Here is a 19396-nt window from a genome sequence, read left to right as displayed (position 1 = left end):
AATGAGGATTTGATGATGAAACACCTTCTAGCATGTGAAGGGTGTTCACACAGAGAATGGTGTGTTTATGTGACTATATAGTCTGAGGTAATACGAGTTCATGGTGACTGTATGGGAGTATCACTTGTATAGCACTTGAAATTTTACCAAGCACTTTCGTTTAGGTTACCTCATTTTAACAATTTTTATAGTACTGAGTCAAGGTAAGAATGTCAATGTGAGATATACTTTGCTATACACATATGTAAAAGACTAGAAAAAAACATTACTGATAAAAATGAGAAAGAGAGCCACTGAATACAAACATATTCAGTGACCAAATTTTAACTAGGTAGGAAGATGGGCGTTCACATGGGCCCATACCTGATCACCTATCATCTGGGCTCTGTAGAGAACTGATTAATCAAAGGCAGGGGTATGTATTACAAGACTTAGCTAGCTGAACAAAAAAACAAAACATCCATCAGAGTGAAATCAAGTTCAAAAATAGAGTATACATTCCTGACACATTGCAGAGAATCTGTGAAAATAAACCGGACAACAGTGAAGTTAGGGATGTAGGATTATAGAGAATGCATGAGATACACAAAGACAGAACAAAAAAGATAGTACTTGAGAAAAGCCTGAAAAAAACAAGAGTTTTGAGAACTCCTTGAAAACAAACTTACTACTAATTCATTATTTGTGAAGAATTGTCCATCCAATTACCCACATTTGTTAGTCTGAATAACTAGAAATGGCCACCTGATATAAGAGATAAGAATGATTCACTATGCATTGTGCATGAATATCTGTTTTCATAGTCATAGTATTGATCAGTTTTTACATCGGGAATTACCTTTTGTGACGGTGTTCTTATACTTTCCTCTTTGACATTATTTATTCAACAAATAGAGCACCCACTCGGTGCCAGGCAGCATTCCAGGCACTGGTGACACAGTAGAGAACAAAATAAATATATTCTTACCCTCATGGAGGTTACTTTCTCATGTGTATATGAGGCAGGGGAGAGGAGGAAGAGAAAATAGATACACAAAATAAAGAAGTAAAAAAAAAGCGCAGTGGGTTAATAGCATTGTGTTACTGAGTTAGTTAAGCAGGAAAGGAGGTAGACACTGTTGGGGCATCAAAGAGAAAAATAACATTTGCTGCTTACTAAATATTAGGTGAAATAAGCAGGACTGAAAACCACATATGAGTACATTGTCTATTTTATGTAAAAAATACATTTATAAAATATGCATAGAAAACAGAATCAGAGGAAATATTATTAAAGTGACTATCCTTTTTTGTTGGTGAATCTAGGAGTAATTTTTAAAGTGCTTTTCTTTATACGTTGCTATTTTTATTAGTTTTTCTATGATTAGCATAGATTTTATAAATCAGAAACAATAAACATGTTATTTTTCTTAATGTTTTTCATCACAGCTAATTACAATGGCTTAATCTCCAGCATAATATATTTGTGTTAGATGTATAGAAGAAGCATTTTTCAAGAGATAAAATAAACCCTCCTGGAATGTCCTGTATTCTCTCTTTAACATTATTCATGCTTCTGTTAATATGTTATCAGGTTTTACAGTTCTGGCCCATATATACCTGACTCCTTTCCCCGCATTCACTTATTGCTTAAACCACTCATAAGATGCTTATCATTTATTTTCTTGTATCAGTAGACTCCCCTTGAGAGGTAGTGTGATAATCTCGAGGTCCATCACGTTGCCACAGGTGGCATTATTTCATTCTTTTTTACGGCTGAGTAATATTGCGTGTGTGTGTCTGTTTCACATCTTGTATATTTATTCATCTGTCAGTGGTCTCTTAGGTTGCTTCCATACCTACCGGGGTCCAGCCCCGGTGGATCCAGGGAATTCGAAGCGTGGACGGCGTTGGCGAAGGAAAAACTCATTTATTTATTAATATAAGATTAGATTAGGAAGAAATAGTGTAGTAGGAAAATGAGTGGAGAAAAGAGGCTGAATAACTTGGTTTACGTGGAAAGCCAATAAAGTTCCAGACAAGGAGCTTGCACGATCTACGTTAGGCCACCGGCGTCCGTTTGAATATCGGGGAGTGCCCCGCCTTGGGCTTTCTCTCTTACGGATCTTAGAAGCCCGGACAAGTAAGCAGACATGGCGAGCCTCCACGCCCCAGATGAGAATACAGCCTGAAATTAGAGTAAAGAGGAGACACGGGGGAAACCAGTCCTTCCAATGATTGCCCCCAACCATTGTCCTTCAAGGCCTTTTATACTTTTGATTATACATAGAGATCAATGGGTAATACAAAATTATGTAGCGTTAGCAGCCCAGACTCTTTCTGTATATCTTTTTGTATACAAAAGGTCTCAGGTGATTTACATTATCTTCTGGCCAAGAGGCTTGTTAATACTTTTTGGCTCACTTTCTTAATGAATGTTAATCTTGTTTCCCCTGAAGTGTTTTTTCTTTAATCTGCATCTCCTTAAAGCACTAAAGTTACATCTCTATAGAACAAAGGCGCAGTGGGTTATAACAAAGAAGGTACTTAACTCAAGGATCTAATGTTGCTACTTGTTTTTTCTATATACCAACTATATCAACAAGTAAAAGATATGAAAATTTGGCAGCAAGTATTGGCTCAACAAATGAAACCTTTAATCAGTCCTATTCTAATGATTTTGACTCTTCGGAAGCCCCTACATTCCTAGGATGTTTTAAGCTTCCTGTGCCTCCTGTGGTCAGGAGGCCTCAAACAATCACATGCGCAGCTGTACGAGTCCTGCAGGCAGGCTAGAAAGCCATCAGAGGGGTTTTTGGATTGAAACACTCGTATTATGCCCAGGAGATTTATTATCTAAAAGCTCTAATTTTTTCCAGAAAAAGGTGGTGGGGAGACAGCCCCCTGTTAATGACAGAAGAGTAGGTGGAAAGCATAACACAGTAAAGCAAGCAGACTCTGGTCTTGGCGGGGTGGATGCTCAGGAAATTCCAGGGGGAACCCCTGAAGCCTGATCACGTCCTTACGTTTTGTCAGGCTTCCTTCCACATGACCTTGTCACGGGTGGGATTCCTCACGCTGGCCCCCGGCCCATACCCTGGCTATTGTAAGTAATGCTGCTATGAACGTTGGAGTGCGGGTGTCTTTTTAAATAAGCATCTCTGTCCTTTCTGATATATGCCCAGGACTGGAATTGCTGCATCACACAGTTGTTCTATTTTGACTTTTTATCAGGAACCTCCGCACTGTTTTCCATAGTGGCTGCACCAAGAGGGTTCCCTTTTCTCTACACTCTCCAGCATTTATAGACCTAGAATTTTTTATTTATTTTTTGGCTGCCCTGGGTCTTCGTTGCTGCATGGAGGCTTGCTCTAGTTACAGAGACTGGGGGCTACTCTCTAGATGCAATGCACGGACTTCTCTTTGCAGTGGCTTCTCTTTTCAAGAAGCACAGGCTCTAGGCACAAGGGCTGTAGTAGCTGTGGCTCGAGGAGTCCAGATGCGGCACAGGGGTTATGTTGCCCTGAGGCATGTGGGATCTTCCGGGATCTGGGATCAAACCAGCATCCCCTGCATTACAAGCCAGATTCTTAACCACTGGATCACCAGAGAAGTCCCTGTAGACTTTTTGATGATGGTCATTCTGATCAGTGTGAGGTTGATACTTCAATGTGGTTTTGATTTGCATTTCTCAGTCGTGTCCAACTCTTTGCGACCCCGTGAACTGTAGCCTACCAGGCTCCTTAATCCACAGAATTCTCCAGGCAAGAATACTGGAGTGGGTTGCCATTTCCTTCTCCAGGGGATCTTCCCAACCCAGGGATCGAACCTGAGTCTCCTGCATTACAGGCAGACACTTTACTGTCTGAGCCACCAGGGAAGCCCAATAATTATATGTTGAGCATCTTTTCATGTGACTGTTGGCTATCTGTATGTCTTGTGTGGAGAAATACAAAGAACATTCTTCTTTGGAGAATTCTGTTTAGATCTTCTGCACATTTTTTTGGCTGGGTTGTTTGGTTGTTGTTTTTTTTCCTATATTGAGTTGTTTGTATATTTTGGAAACTAAGCCCTTGTCGATTGCATTGTTTACAAATACTTTCTCCCAATCCTTAGGGCATCTTTTTGTTTTGTTGATAAATGTTAATCATTATTATTCCAAATTTAATTTTCTAAAAGGCAGGGGTCACGTTTTATATTTCTCTTTATTCTTAGCTACAGATAAGCATATAGGAAACTCATCCACCCCCTTTTTTTAACCATCCAGTTTATTTCCCTAGTACCTAACATGTCTGCAACTAATGTGATTTGGTGTGGGTGTGGGGGAGAATAAAATGTCAAGGAGTTTTATATGTTATATTTGTAACCCACTCTATCTTCCCGTGAGGTAGACAGCAGATACGAAAACTGAGGCTCTGAGAATTTAAATAACTTGCTCGAGATCACCCAGCTGTTAAGTGTAAATTAAATCCATGTTTGACTCTTTCCATTGTACTCTGTGTTGGAAATAAATGTGAATAAATGGATGAGTGAATTTGAGAAGGATCTGGAATTGTATTTTGAGCTCCTCCTCTGTTTATTTACCACTGTATTCCCAGAACTTCCCACAGTGACTACTTCACAGGAAGAGCTCAATAAATACTTATCGTTAAATGAATGAATAAATAAATGAAGAAAAGGACAAAGGAACAAATCAAGGAGTGAATCGAGAAAATGACTGCTCAAAGAGTAATTTTCAGCCTTACTATCCAGTCTCCTACATCCAGTATATGACGTGTTTATGATGAATGCTCCCATTTGGTACCTAGAGAAAGTGGGGGAAGTAATACATTACCAATTTGCTACGCGTACAGTTTCAGACCAATAGTACACAATCACTTTTGATTTTATTTTATGAAATGAGAAGGTAATATGTCTCCAGCTGTGCAACCGGAAGCTTCATTTGTTTGGCTATGGGTCCACTTGGAATGGGCAAAGGAATTCAAATAAATCTGTGTGGTGTATCCCAAACATACTTTTCCTTTCTGGTTCAAGGAACTTTGGGAAAACCCATTTATTTGTATTTTACATAATTGTGTTCAACTCCCCCCATCCCTCACCCTAAAAAAAAAAAAAAAAAAATTTCAGCCTAACGCTGGCAAGGGTCTACAGGGACTAGGGACTCCTGGAAGGACCATATCAGATACTTCCTTGGATTCAAACTAGTCCCCTACTTCCTCTTAATATAAGCATAAGGGAAACACCATAAGCTTAACTTAAAATGGATTTGTTTATAATAAGATGTCAACATGATAAAAACACATTAAAACATCTGCAGGGTACAATGAAAAACTACTGCAAAAATCAGCTGTAAAAATAATCTTCATTTAGATGAAAAATACCAGATAGCTCAGGAATGAGCCAATATGTGTCTTTGTGAAGGAAGTTTGTATCCCACTGGTGCTTATAAAACATTTCTCAGTTTTTAAAAATATGCTTTCTTTCATGATTTTAGAGGATATAAAATACTCATACTGGAAATGGCATAATATCATTATGTTTTATATGGTTACATTATCTCCACTCATGTATATAAATTGTCAACTTTATAATTAATTTTGGAACAGGGAGATTGCTTTGAGATAGCCACATAACTAAGATACACAAATATTTGTAGTAAGACCAGAAGAAATATAAATGAGTGTCATAAATGAGCAGTAGATAATTTTCAAGTTTTCTAAAGCACAACACTGAAGAACTCTTTCTCAGTGTTAGAACTGGAACCTCATTCCAAATGAGAAAATTGCTAATGTTTAGTATGATTATTTATATTTTTATCATCACACATATACGTGTATAATTATATGACATTATGTTCATAAATATGGTTTGTTTCCTGTGATCATGGGTGGATAGTGAAACGGAAGCATTTAATAAATTTAAAGTTCTGTTTTACTAGGGTGACGCTCCCTTTGATGTTGTTGTTCAGTCGTTAAGTCGTGTCTGACTCTTTGTGACTCCCTGGACTGTGGCCTGCCAGGCTCTTCTGTCCATGGAATTCTCCAGGCAGGAATACTGGAGTGGGTTGCCATTTGCTTCTCCAGGGAACCTTCCCGACCCAGGGACTGAACCCGGGTCTCCTGCATTGCAGACAGCTCCTTTACTACCCGAGCCACCAGGGGAGCCTGAAGCTCCCTTACCTCACTTAATCTTCTGCATCGCATTAGATTAACGGCAATAAATTTCATTGTAAAAATGAACCCCTGTCCTTTAGAATGTTATACTCTAAGGAGAACTGTGACTGAAACATAGCTATTAATTATTTACACAGCCATACGGATACATAGACATACCTGTAGATTATTTCTTGGCTCCTAAAATCTGCATCTCATACATACACTTTGGTACTAAAAGGGAGACACTGTATTAAGGGTGAACAAATGGAGCACATTACACAATCAGTGTACAACTTTAACTTCTTGTATTGAATGTCACTTCAAATAATCTGCCTTTTGTTTATATTGCTTAAAGTTTTTCATGAATATGTGCTTATAAAGTTTATTCTAGTACTAATCTTATTTGCTACATAACAAAGCTATGAGCTTCCCTCATAGCTCAGTTGGTAAAGAATCTGCCTGCAATGCAGGAAACCTGGGTTCGATTCCTGGGTTGGGAAGCTCCTGGAGAAGGAACTGGCAACCACTCCAGTATTCTTGCCTAGAGAATCCCCATGGACAGAGGAAGCTGTCAGGCTACAGTCCACGGGGTCGCAAGAGTTGGACACGACTTAGCGACTAAACCACCAAACCACCACCACATAACAACATATTTATTTCATACTCATAGGCCTATGAATCGCCTACAGCTTTTTAAAATAATTTATTTTTAATTGGAGGATAATGGCTTTACAATATTGTGTTGGTTCTGCCATAAATCAACATGAATCAGTCATAGGTATACATATTTCCCTTCCTTCCCACCTCCCACCCCTCAAGGTTGTCACCAGATTTGAGCTCTCTGCATCACACAGCAAATTCCCACTGGCTATCTACTTTAGACATAGTAATGTATATGTTTCAGTGCTGCTCTCTCAGTTCGTCCCACCCTCTACTTTCTGCAATGTGCCCACAAGTCTGTTCTTTATGTCTGCATCTCCACTGAAAGTAAGTGAAAATGTTAGTCACTCAGTTGTGTCCAACTCTTTGCAACCCCATGGACTGTAGCCCACTAGGCTCCTCTGTCCATGGAATTCTCCAGGCAAAAATACTGGAGTGGGTAGTCATTCCCTTCTCCAGGGGATCTTTCGGACCCAGGGATAAAACCCAGGTGTCCTGCATTGCAGACAGATTCTTTACCATCTAAGCCACCAACACTGCCAACCCATTGCTGCCCTGCAAATAGGTTCATCAGTACCATCTTTCTAGATTCTCTGTATATAAATTAATATACAATATTTGTTTTTATCTTTCTGACTTATTTCAGAAATAGGCTCTACATTCATCCACCTCATTGGAACTGACTTAAATTCATTCCTTCTTAGAGGTGAGTAATGACATTCCATTGTACGTATGTACCACAACTTTTTTATTCATTCATCTGTCAATAGACATCTGGGTTGCTGCTCCAACCTAAAGACACAGATTAGCTGAATGGATAGAAAATGAGATCCCTATATATGCTGTTTTCAAGAGACACACCTCAGACCTAGGGACACATACAGACTGAAAGTGAGGGGCTGGAAAAAGATATTCCATGCAAACAGAAGTCAAAAGAAAGCAGGAATAGCAAGACTCATATAAAATAGACCTTAAAGACCATTACAAGAGACAAGGAAGGACACTACATAATGCCTACAGCTTTGATGGGCTCTGTATTTTTTCAGTCTAGGGATATCTGAGGACAACTCTTCTTTTGGCAGAGGTAAGAAATTGAAGAGGCCTTGCCAAACTGCAAGTATATTTAATACCTCTGCAAAGATGCGGTGTAGGTCACATTTGCCCACATTCCATTGGCCAAAGCAAGTTCCTGGGGAAGTACATTCCTCCCATTGTGGGGGAAGGGGAACTGGAGAGTTATAATAATATTAACACACTTTATCATGACTACAGATTATAAAGTTAAATCATATCCCTGAGCTGCAAAAGAGGTAAATACTAAATATCACAAATCTGAGTAAAAGTTTAACATCTCTTTGAAGGTACTTACCAGAGACATTATTGTTTGGGAGCCAGAGTGAAAGGTGAGAGAAAAAAGTGCAATAACTAATTAAATCTATAAAAGTAGAAAATGAAATGCATTCTTTCCTCTTTGGGGCTTCCTTAGTACCTGTGCTTCCCTCTATCATGTCGCTTATCACTCTGCTTTCTGACTGTTCATTTCTAAGACAGAGCATTATTGATTATCTTTGTATACCTACTAAATTCCTTGGCATAGAGTAAGCACTCAATGACTGTTGAATGACTAAATGAATTCATGCATACATAACCCAGACTATGTTGTTCTAGTGTTTTAATGTGGAATTATTTATATCTTGTAACATTGTAGAACTAACATAAATGTTTTCCTGCTCCCCGTTTTCTTTTCTTACCTGGGACTTTTTATTTTTCCTTCTCTCAAGGAGGTTATTTTAAATAAAATAAGTTGAACACGCTTGGGTTGATATAGCTCAAGTGTTTCCTTGCTGACAAACTTTGTGCAGACACATGTGTGCACCTGGCTGTGTGTGAGTGTGTTTGTGTGTGTGTGAGGGAGAGAGAGATCTGTGAAGTTTTTACACAATCAGGATATAACTTTAGAGTATTCACTATACTATCGATGAAAATCAATTCCTGAACCAAGTTCTTGACACATTTATTTCTCGTGTGATTTGCTTATTGGGAAAACCTCATAACCTTCACGTTATGTAGTCATGAGCCTGTCAGGTGGACAATTACCATACTAGAACAGATAAAAAGATTTCAAACAGGTTGTATAATGCACTGCCTCCACAGTAAATAGCAGACAACATAAAGAAATGAGCAAGCTGATGATAATTCAAAAAAAAGCAAAAATGGAGATAGCAGAATGCCAGTTGGTTTCTATTACCATTCAACACAAATAATAAACCTTTAAATCTCTTTAAAAGTACTGCTAAATTCACTTGGCTAAACTGTGTACTTTTCATGATTCAACTTCACGTGAAAGTATTTTCAAGTGAAGTTCATAAAATTCCCATCTTTGCAAGTCATCCAGAAATAATATAGATATAATTTCTATAGTTTCCCCAAACTACAACATTCCAATTCTGTAGCTAGTTTTAGATAGACTATGTATGTGACGAGAGTGTAAAATATTATTTTAATGTAGCTACACAAAAGGAAACAATTTCCTCATGATTTTTACAAATGTTATCTACCGAAAACTTAATTGCTCATGACAAAACTTTTGAGGACTCAAAGGGATGTGATTTCTCAGTTCAAGTGACCTTGTTCTTTTTCCCTCATAAGTTAAAATGTGATAACAGTTTAGAGACTAAATGAATTATCCAAAATCACACAGCAAAGCCAGCTTGCCCCATGAAATATCAGATTTGTCATGAACATTCAGAAGAAGACTTTAACTTTGGAGCTTGGACATATCATGTCAGCAATAGTAAAGTGATTAAAAATAGTTAACATTTGAAATCTCAAAATTCTTTGCTGGGTGTTGAGAAATATTTGCAATACAGTAAGATTGAAAAAAAGAAAGATTTGTTTTTATTTGATGATTGACTCTATTCTAAGGATATTATCAAATATAAACTCAGCTGAGATTCATGACATAAACTCATGATATAGAACTCCCAACAGTAAAGGAGTGAGAACATACAAATTCCTGAAGGGATTTATTTTTTAATTTATATTTGAAAAATGTTTCTAACAGATGGGAAAAAGTAAGGATCTATTCACAAAAGCTTTGGCTTATTCCCATGAAAATGCTCCATTTATTGAATAGGAAATAAGGTATCCAATGTACTTTTAACCAAACTAAGACTTCATTTTTCCAATTTATAAAAGCTGTTCTCTGCTTCTACTAACAGTCCAAACATTTTCTCATCTGATACCTCTCAGTAGGCTGGACTCTTTAACCAAGCTCAAAAATAAATGTTTTTGGCATCTTCTTGCATGAAGAAGAGAGAAAAAGCCATCTCTTTTCAAAGCTGAGATTCTAGTGAGTAAAGCAAGGTTGGGGGCCATTTAGTGTGACAAGAAACTTGCCAGACTGGCATGTTCTTGGTATATTCAATGCTATGACAACCTTTTATTCAGATGAAAACCTGGAGTTTGCTAGGGTGCGCCCAATGTTTTTAGAATGAATTTTAAATCTGTGAAGATAAGCCAGAAATCTTTAGACTCTTGAAACCTTTAGACTCTGGATTAAACAGGAATGGAAAACAGGGGTAAACATCAAAAAGGTAGAATTTACTGGCAAACTAAGAGGGAAAGTAAGGAACCACTGGTAAGCTTGGATTTATGACTAATGCAGAGAGCACTTCCAGCAATAACTCAGGGTAGAAACTGAATTTTGGATTCAAGGAACATAATCAATGTTGTGACTTAGAAACAGATTTATTACAGACAGATTTGATTGATTCTGTCTCAAAAAAGGTTTCTTTGCCTTCCAGCTTGTTTTCACTAAGCAATCATCATACCAGTTAGCTTTTGTTCTGTGGGCATCATAAAGCCATCATTAGATTTTAAATTGAAGAAGTAAAGAAAAGGGCAGGAAAAAATGCATAATCACAGTCTTTTCTTTCTTTTTTTTTTTTTTACAAGTCTATGTTTCTGAGGGTATTTATATTAGACCTAACAAAAGTAGGTACCAAAAATCATGTAACTTCTCGCCTATGTAACTAAAGAGAGTTTGGTGCGAGAGTTTGGTGCAAGAAATATAATAAGCTTCTGTTTTCATCCATGAGCAGTTTTAATCCATGAGTTAAAAAACAAGTTACTGGTCTCTAAATTGTTTCCAGAGTACAAATTTCCTTGAGAAGGTAAGAGCCTTCAGGGCATTATTCATGAGATAGTTCTTTTATATCTAGCAGGATAGGCATTCAAAAATCCTTGAGGCTTGAATTATATTCTGAAAAATAACATTTAACTTACTCCAAAAGGTCCTCTAATGATTCAATTTTATAATAAACCAAAAAAAAACAATTAACTGGAAAAAAAGTCATGTTAAAAGTAGTTGTAAATTTGAGACAAGTGAATTGCATCAGTTAAAAAAAAATCCCTCCAGTTAAAAAAAAAAAAACTTCATTGTTCCTCAAACAAACCTTTGAAATAGTTTGTAAAGGGCTTGAAATGTACTTTTTAAAAAGAGAAAGTGAAAGTTGCTCAGTCGTGTCTGACTCTGCAACACCATGGACTGTAGTCCATGGAATGCTCCAGGACAGAATAATGGAGTGGGTAGCCTTTCTCTTCTCCAGGGGATCTTATCGACCCAGTAATCGAACTGGGGTCTCCTGCACTGCAGGCAGATTCTTTATCAACTGAGCTATCTGGAAGATACTTACAGTGCTTTTTAAAAATTCCTTATGAGGATAAACTCAAAGCTATATTTCTAAGAATATGGTTAAAGATACCTTTGAATTCTTTTTTTTTTTTTTCTGGAAAAATTCATGAGAGATGCTGTGATGTTTTCCATTATACATCATAACTGTTAGGATTTCCCTATGTCTGTAGATAAGCCTGAAATTCTACACAACTTATTACATAATCTATGTAAGATATCAGGTAGATCAAGTAATGAAAGAGTAAAGGAGCAGAATCATTGTGGAGATGCCAACCACACACTCACTTTTCGAATTCTGGCAAGGGCACCAAAGTGTCCAATTTGCAGACAGTCCTCCCCCCAACACACCTTGTTCTTCCTTCTCCCTTTATTCCAGTAACAGGAGAAGACTTCTAGAATGATGACACAAAGAGAAAACACAAAGTGGATGTATCGCTGATCCTGTTCGTGACACCAATTGACTTGTGCTGTCTACACTGTCCGCACTGTCCACTGAACCCAGGGTGGGCAAGGTGTGAGCTAAGAGGCTCAAAGGAGACTCGAGGAGCTGTAGGAACTGCAGACACTTTTATTCTCTCCTGGCTGGCATGGTAGCCATAATACAGCCTCTCTCGTGGCTGATGCAACAGCCGTGGCAGCAGCCATAACATAACCTCATATAACATAACCATGATGCCACTCCAGTGTAGCCCCATAGCAGCCAGGGCTTTCATGGTGGAACTCTTACAGGCATACCACACAAAGCAGCTCGTGACCAGCTCGTAACCATTTGGGTTACCTTCACCAGGGACATCTTCCACTTTTCCAAAGAGCAAGAGGCTGTGGGGTGAGAGAGTCTGACCACACAGGCCATCGTGGCTAATTTACTCTTTTCCTACAGAGGAGGAAATTAAAGCTGCCTCCAAACATTGGAAAAGTGGAAGATGTTCCCGGTGAAGGTAACACAAATAATAGAAGAAAGTAGAAAAGACACATACAATTGACTTGAGCTACTCGGTTATGGGGTATTCCAGTGGCTCAGTGATAAAGAACCGCCTGCCAATACAAGAGACTCAGGAGAGGCAAGGTGTCCCTGGGTCAGGGGGATACCCTAGAGAAGGAAATGGCAACCCACTTATAGCGTTCTTGTCTGGAGAATGCCATGAACATGCAGCCTAGCGGGCTGCAGTCTGTGGGGTCACAAAGAGCTGGACACGGCTAAGCCGCTGAGCACATACCCACGTGCACTCAGTTCCTGTGTGCAGAAGCAGGGATACTGCTTATGACTTTGTGTGGCTGATGTCCTCAGTATGTTGCGCAGTCCTTTCCCTGAGAAATCCATTGCAAGTTCTGCATTGTAACAAGGGCCTATAGACTAAGAGAACAAAGTCACCTTCTCAATTATTAGAGCTGTTGCTGGGAAGAGAAACAAAACAAAACAAAACTCTTCCTCCTTAATTTTGAGGATCAGGATGGCAGTAGAGGGCACCAGGTGGGCAAGCAGTGCTGAGTATCACTGGGAAATGGAAACAAGTGTGGGTCAAGAGGGCTCCATAGAGGTCAGAACTCAATAAAACCTCAGGGGGTTGCTGAAATAGTTCTGTTTGCTTCCAAGACTAGCATGACCTAAGGAAATAAGCATCATTTTAAAAGTAAAACTATTATTTTCTTTAGAATTTAGTTTATGAAGGACATTATTGTATCCCTCTATCTTGCACAAATAATTATTTCTGGCTCTAAACAGTAATAGATTAAATGAGTGGATTTACTTTGTACAAAAGGCCAAGTCTGAATTCCCTTTGGACTTGGTAGTGGAAATAATGCTCCTTCTTTCCTTCTTTTATTCATTCATGAAATATTTAAAGAATACGTAGTGAATAAGACTCAGTGGAGCAAAAGATGATCATAAATAGTTACTAATTTATGCAAATACTGTGCAAATGCAGTAGATTGATTGTTTAATAAGATAAACCATACAGAAGAGTGTTGCTTGACAGCTCTCGCCAGTAGGAAAGGGTAGAATTGTGCCAAGTGATCTAGGAACTGGTAGTGGTGTGTGCTACCCAAGTGTAGCAGTACACAGAAAAGTGGAGAATCACAATACATGGGCAAACAATGAAGAATAAAAGTTCTCTTGTTCTTAGGCTTTTGTTGATACTCTACATCAATAACATCCCCCAAAGTGATAATTACACAGAAGAGATATATTACTAGCCCTAGTAACAGAATGCCAGAGTGAAAGATTAATTCCAGCCAAGAGTGATTAAGGAATTCTTGGTGAAGGTGGAAAAAGATGGGCATGATTACATGATATAAGACTTTAAAAGGTAAGATAACTCTTTAATTATTGAGCAATACATTCTTAAAACATTTATTGAGAACCTAGGTACTTGGGATACAAAGATAAACAGGATAAAACCCACACCCTTGACTATTTCAGGCAAGGAGAAATGTTTTTCTGCCTGAAAACAGAAGGAAAAAAACACAACAGTGCCACAAAACAAACACAATGTTATAGCACAACACAGTGCCAGAAGAGAAACGACAGAGGGCCTTATAGGAATAAACAAAAAGGAGCCTTCAGTGCTTCCAGGAGAGAGTAGGTAAACTGAGGTCAAGTTATGCCGGAACTAAGATGTCATTCAGATATTACTTGTTCAATTAATATGCAAGAAGCACCTATGATTTTCACAGTGCTTGCTCTCAAGGAATTAATAGTCAGATAGTGGCCCAGACATATGGATAAGTACAGTGATGGATCTAATTAAGTGTAATTTAGCATTATTATTAATAGATGCAAGATGGTCAAATGCATCTGGGAAGTTGAAGAAAGCCTACCAAGAGAAGATGAATTTTGAATCGAGGAAGTGAATGTGTTACTGATACAGAGTCCAAGCTCACTTGCTCTGCTTGCCACACAACAGGCCAATGAACCCGAGAGAAGAGGGGTTGAGGTAAGGAAGAGACTAACTGGGGAGCTGGCTGACTGAGAAAATGGCAGGATAGAGCCTCAAAATAACCATCTTATGGGGGCCGAATGCCAGACTTTTTTATAGATCAGAGATTGGGGCAGGTGAGAAAGCAAAGCAAAAAGGCCATTAATTTTGCAAACATCTCCCAGAATGGCAAGCCTCAGGCAGAGAATGTATTAATTTCTTCCCTCCTGCCATCCACTGATGGACAGGGTTCTGAACAAAGTCACTTTAAACAGTTAGGCAGAGGGGCAGGATTCTCTGAGGTCAGGCCATTCTGTATGATTACAATAACAAAAGCAACCAAAAGCAAGTCATATAAACAGTTCCAACATGGAGTCAGAACTGGCTTCTTCTCTGCAACAAATGTTGAAACTGTCTGTTAGGCAGACTGTGATTTAGAGTACCAAGGACTAAAGAGGTTCCAGACAGTGAGAACAAAGGGAGCACAGGCACAGCCTAACTACAGCTTGCTGTGTACAAAAAACAGAAAGAAATCTGATATGAGGAACATGAGGTTGTCAGGGATCAGATAGAGGGCCTTGAATGCAGACTTAAAGACTTGGAATTTGATGCTGTAGACCAGTACTTTTTAAACTGGATTTCACAAAGTCCCTGAATTCCAAGGACATAGCTCAGGAAGATGAAGGTACTTCCCCTAAAGGGCTGATTTTAGGGGTCCATGAATTCTAGTATAAACATTTAATCTTTAGACAATGTAAAGTGTTTGAATATTTTGAAGGAAGGAAGTGATAAACTAAGAAAGTTTTTAGAAGATTCAGCCATCACAATTTCATCATCCAGAATTGTCCCATTTCTCTATAAATAACTATACTAAATCCTATTCATTCTTTTTCTTAAATATCTCTAAAATTCATCCATTCCTCTCCTTTCCTACTAGAACTGTCACTGCCATTAGTTTTCTTCTGGTTAAACACAAAAACCTTTAACTAACTGTCCTATACTCTTCAGTCAATCCTATCCACAACTTTTTATTACTTATTGCACCTTTTTTGTAGCCATGAAATTAAAAGATGCTTGCTCCTTGGAAGAAAAGCTATGACCAACCTAGACAGCATATTAAAAAGCAGAGACATTAGTTTGCTGACAAAGGTCCATCTAGTCAGAGCTACAGTTTTTACAGTAGTCATGTATGGATGTCAGAGTTGGACTATAAAGAAACCTGAGCACCGAAGAATTGATGCTTTTGAACTGTGGTGTTGGAGAAGACTCTCGAGAGTCCTTTGGACAGCAAGGAGATCAAACAAGTCAATCCTAAAGGAAATCAGTCCTGAATATGCATTGGAAGGACTGATGCTGAAGCTGAAACTCTAATTCTTTGGCCACCTGATGTGAAGAACTGACTCATTGGAAAAGACTTTGGTGCTGGGAAAGATTGAAGGCAGGAGGAGAAGGGGGCAACAGAGGATTAGATGGCTGGATGGCATCACCGACTGGATGGACATAAGTTTGAGCAGGCTCCAGGAGTTGGTGATGGACAGGGAAGCCTGGCATGCTGCAGTTCATGGGGTCGCACAGAGTCAGAGACAACTGAGTGACAGAACTGAACTGATTTCACCATTTTGAAATTTACTAATTTAACATTTTGCAATTTACTAACTTAAGTCTATATGTTTTCCATTTGAGTATAAGTTCCTGAAAGCAGGTATGGAAGTTCCTTAAGGACTGCCAACATGGGATCCACCAATAAACGTTCTAGTTATTCACTCGATCATACACCATCATTTTTTCCTTTTCTACATGATCATTCCTATCAACATATAAGCATGTTGTATTTTTCTTCACCCTAAAAAACCCCACCCTTGTATCCAAATTCGCCTTTGCTATGGCCCCTTCATAGCAAAACTCAAAAATTTCTCTGCTTAATTTCATGACAAAAGATAAAAGAATTGTATATAATCACCTTCTCCACTTCTTCAACTTTTTCATAAGCTCACTCCATTCTTTAATCTTCAGCATTCTACTGCAAAGTCATTTGTCAAGGTCATCAAATCCAACCAGCAACTCTTCATTCTCATTTCACTTGATCTCTTGGAATCATCAGACATAGTTGCTAAGTTTGTTGAAGTGGTTGATGACAGTTTTTTAAATTTCCTCCCACTTTACTTTTTGATCACATGGCATGTGGGATCTTACTTCCCTGACCAGAGATCAAATCCACACCTCCTGCATTGGAAGCACAGAATCTTAACCACCAGACTGCCTGGGAAGGCCCTTCCTTCCTCTTTTCAGCATCTTTTGCTAACTTCTCTTCCTTTTACATATCTCTAAACCTGGGATGTCTCAGTCTGAGAACCTCTTCCTTTTGCTGTTTATATTTATTTCCTAAGTGATCTCCAGCTGACTATTTTGAAATATTTTCAGACTGGACTTGTCCCTGGAAGTTCAGTCTTGTGTCAGCCACCTACTTGACATATTCTGTAGAATTTCTATTAAACATCTCATGTTCACCATGATCAAAACAGGATTTTGTCCACCATCCTTCCCTTCTTCCCAACTAATTTCTCATGAAGTCTTCCTCACATCAGTCCATGGCACCCTTGTTCGTCTAGTTGCGTGGACCCCCAAACCTAAGTCTTCGGTCCTCCTTTGTGATTTTTCTTACATCTCTCATCCAACTATTAGCAAATTCTCTTGGTGCTAATATAAAAATATATGCCAAATCTGAATGCTTGTCACCACCTTCATCGTAACTACCATTGTGTCAACTACTATCAGCACTCATCCGTTCTACTACAATGGCCTCTTAGTTAGCTGCTTTTCTTCCACTTTGTCTCCTTAAGACTCTTTCCCACACAGCCATCTAAAGAGATCCTTTACATTTATATCACATCACTCTTCTGTTCAAAAACCTTCCCAAAATATGTGATTACACTTTGAAAGAAAATTCAAATTTTTTAACATAGCCTACCCCAGATGACCTGGCTCCAGGCATTCTAACTGCAAACCCCACCATTCTCATTCTTGTACTTACCACTTTGGACACACTGACCTTCTCACTACTCCTCCAATACGCTATCTGCACTGTCTCAGGGCCTTTGGGCTTGCTTTTCCTTCTGTCTGGAATGCTCTTATCCCAGATATTTCCATGACTCCTTCCCTCCTTATCAAGTCCCTGCTCTATATATTCTCAGCAAGACTTTCTCTGACCATCTATATGAAATGCATACTCAACCTTCCCCCTTCCCCACTTTCATCTTTGTATCTATTTATTCTGCTTATTTTCCTCTACAGCTCTTATCACTAACAGTATATTATATGATACATTTGTTTACCTATTGTCTGCCTCTTCCACTAGAATGTGAAAAAGACTCTTTGACCTAACTCTTGTCAGGCTCCTTTAAACCCAATTAGGCCCAATTTTTGGACAGGTCCTCAAGAGCTCAAGTTTAGCAAGAATCCTGTTAAGCTGGTGGCACTAGTCATAAAGAACCCACCTGCAATGCAGGAGACCAGAGTTTAATACCTGGGTTTGGAAGATCCCCTGGAGAAGTAAATGGCTACCCATTTCAGTATTCTTGCCTGGAGAATCCCATTAACAGAGAAGCCTGGCAGGCTACAGTCCATGGGGTTGCAAAGATCTGGACAGGACTGATCGACTAAGCATATACACCTATACACGCTGTTAAGTTTGGTTTAGCCAGAATAATCACCCTCAATATCCAGTAAAATTCCTTATCCTCACCATCACCTTGGCCTTCTTTCAGCAAGGATCCTGTTAGGTTAGTCAAACAAAGAATTACCCTAGCCTCCCAGTAATTTTCTATTCACCAATATTCCCATACAGCTCCTTGGCTACAAATCCCCACTTTTCTTTGTTGTATTCAGAGTGGAGCCCAAGCCAATCTCTCTCACCTCCTGTAATACCCCATTACAGTAGTCCCTACAGATATAGTCAACTTAGCTTCTTTAAAACTGCTGTGAATAGCTTTTCTTTAACAAATGCTAACACCATGAGTGATAAATGAGACAAGGAGCAGATGTCTTGTTCACTACTATATCCCAGTGCCTAAAACAGTATCTAGCACACAGTTGGCACTTAGTACCTCTTTTTTTCAATGAATGCGTATATTTAGAACAAGGAGCAATATACCCGAAGAATCTGGGAATCTTTACTTGGTAAGATCACCAGTTTTACACCACTTTAAAAACATTTCAACATTTAAAAAATAAAGGGTGAAAAATTTATTAATGAATGCATGCATGCTCAGTCACTTCAGTTGTGTCCAATGGACACAGGGTCCCATGGACTGTAGCCCACCAGGCTTCTCTGTCCATGTGATTCTCCAGGCAAGAATTCTTGAATGGTTTGCTATTTCCCTCCTCCAGGGGATCTTCCCAACCTAGGGATAGAACTCACATCTCCTAAGTCTCCTGCATTGCAGGCAGATTCTTTACCACTGAGCTACCAGGGAAGCCCCTTAATGAATGTAACACAGTTAATTTCAGAGAATCAGAACCTCAGAGTTAAGAGCCCTTGAGGTGTACCTAGTGCTTGCCCACAGAAAAGAAATAGAAATCTCGGGCTATTTTTTTAGGTCTTTAATCTTGGAGGGAGAGTTACTTAAATATATATTAGGAGCATTAGGAAATTTTGAAATTAGCTAATTGGTCTTACGTTTGCACTAATTAATCATGTTAAAGCTTTGTAGTTAACGTTCACAGGATTGAACCAAAAAGCCAAAGCATTAATACCCACTGGGGGTCATTAAAAGTGTATTATAAAAGACTTCAGATAATGTGTATACTCTATAGTTTTGCCAAGGGTTGTTTTAATTCCAACACACAGCTATAACATAGATGATAATCATGTCAAGGTGACATCGGTATCACTTTATTCAAACCTCACTAGTTTAAAAGCGTAGTATAGCTAGGCACTGAATCCATGCCAGGGGGGAAAGAATTGATTTAATTGATCTAAAAGTATGTTTGAG

General features: G+C 38.7%; 1 long non-coding RNA gene across 1 annotated transcript; it reads right to left on the bottom strand.

The window, feature by feature from the left end:
* Positions 1 to 866: 866 nt before the first annotated feature.
* On the bottom strand, positions 867 to 16617 carry LOC120856088. Its single transcript, XR_005719386.1, has 3 exons — positions 16366 to 16617; positions 4725 to 4783; positions 867 to 928 (listed from the first exon to the last, which is right to left on the bottom strand). It is a non-coding gene; the product is annotated as an uncharacterized LOC120856088 (long non-coding RNA).
* Between the last annotated feature and the right edge of the window lie 2779 nt (positions 16618 to 19396).

The sequence above is a fragment of the Oryx dammah genome, unplaced genomic scaffold (genome assembly GCF_014754425.2).
Source record: "Oryx dammah isolate SB20612 unplaced genomic scaffold, SCBI_Odam_1.1 HiC_scaffold_28, whole genome shotgun sequence".
Taxonomy (NCBI): domain Eukaryota; kingdom Metazoa; phylum Chordata; class Mammalia; order Artiodactyla; family Bovidae; genus Oryx; species Oryx dammah.
Note: the sequence above shows the minus strand (reverse complement) of the source record. Positions and strands in the feature narration are given on the sequence as shown.